The sequence below is a fragment of the Elephantulus edwardii genome, unplaced genomic scaffold, assembly GCF_000299155.1.
Source record: "Elephantulus edwardii isolate Elephantulus edwardi_28Jun2011 unplaced genomic scaffold, EleEdw1.0 scaffold00178, whole genome shotgun sequence".
NCBI lineage: Eukaryota > Metazoa > Chordata > Mammalia > Macroscelidea > Macroscelididae > Elephantulus > Elephantulus edwardii.
This window is the reverse complement of record NW_006399928.1, coordinates 3,093,056-3,094,973: the sequence shown is the minus strand read 5'-3', so window position 1 is coordinate 3,094,973 and position 1,918 is coordinate 3,093,056.

Sequence of the window (1,918 nt, the reverse complement as noted above, 5' to 3'; positions counted from 1 at the left end):
TCTTCTGACATCCATTTTGGTCTTTTCTTCCTCTTCTGTCTTTGTAATGACCGTTTGCACTCTTCCTGGATGATACCATTGACATCCTCCCACAACTCATCATTAGTGTTCAAGGCCTCAAACCTGTTCCTGAGATGATTCTGAAATTCAGGTAGGATGAAATAAGACCTCCAGGAGGACAGTAAAATTTAATGGCAAGCCCTTTTCTCCATTTTGGAAACTGGGTGAAGTGACTGAATTCTGTATGATCGGGTCTCTTATTTTGATTGCGATTCATTGTGGAATGTTTTGGTTTCTGTGTTTTGGTGTGTTTGTGTTTGGTTTGTTTTTTTTTTCTCTTTGTGGAGTTTTTTATGTTCTTTGGTTTATTATTATTAAAGCTTCTTGTTTAGAGTCAACAAAACCTTCTAGAGGGCCCTTATTTTTTTTAATAAGTCAAGTCCAAGGAATTATCTTTTAATCCTTTGATACTATATTTTCGAGGAACGTTCTTTTAAGTCGTACAACACTCCTCTGTCAATTTGCTATGCTGAGATAATCTGGGTTTGCTGTGATGCTCAACAGTGTTTGGTGGGGCTCCCAGTTTTTAAGAGGGGTTGGGAAGCAGAAGTGCCATCCACTTCCTAAATCACATGCCTCTGGAAACTCTTTGAACTTGGAGAAAGGATAGTTAGAACTATCCTCAGGTCTTTTGTTCATGGAGTCTCTGAGTCAGGCACAACTCGATGATATTCAACAACAACAACATTTTGAAACCTATTCCTAAATCAAGAAGCTGTTATACAAACAGAGTAAGGTAATATACAATGGATTAAAATCAAAGAAGGTTTGCATTAACACTATCTATTCCTCAAGTGTATTCAGTCTATATGCTGAACAAATTATTCAAAAAGTTAGACTACATGAATAAACAAATGGCATCAGAATAGGAAGATATTGGGGAAGCAGCAGAATATCCCCAGACAGGCGTTTTTGGGTGGTCAAAGCCAATGAGAATGCTTTTTTAGGGAGGAATGTGGAATGATGGAGCTCATGGAGTTTGAACTTAGTTTGCCTTAGTTATTAAATTTGGTTGAGCCCTTGGGCCTGCAACCCTCAGGCCTGGTTTTAATTGTTTTTGGTCAAACATACTTCTAAGTAGTATAGCACTGATCTGTACATCACTGTACAGAGGAAACTCGTGGTTGCTGTAATGCTGAACATTGTGATACTGATGTGTCAAATGCGATAATGGTTACTCATGGTGAACTGTGTTTGGTGACGCTCCCAGATTGAAACAAGCTTGGAAGCAGAAGTGGCATCCACTTCCAAAACAGGTGGCCTCCAGAAAACATATGAACTTGGAGAAACAATGGAAGTTATACAAGTATTCAGTTCTTTTTTCCTAGGGTCACTATGAGTTGTCTATGATGCAACAACACTTAACAACCACCACCACAACAACAATATCATGATGTTGCCTGTTGGTCTACCTGTGAGAATGCTTGTATTCTTAATGTTGAGATGTAATCCATAATAAAGGCTATAGTCTTTGATCTTCTTTAGTAAGTGTTTCAAGTCTTCTTCATATTTTGCAAGCAAAGTTCTGTCATCTGCATAATGCAAGTTGTTGATGTGTCTTCTTTTAATCCTGAAGCTACATTCTTCATATGGTAAAGCTTCTTGGATAATTCATTCAGAATACAAACTGAATAGTTATGGAGAAAGGATGCAGTCCTGATTATAAACCATGCAGCATTCCCTTGTTCTATTCTGACAACTGCTTCTTGATCTAGGTAATGGGTTCTCATAATTGCAGTTAAGTGTTCTGAAAGTATAATTATTCTTAATTTTATCCATATTTTGTTATGATCTGAATAGTCAAATGAATTTTGTGGTCAATAAAACACAAATAAATGTGTTTTTTGGTTTTTAAAAA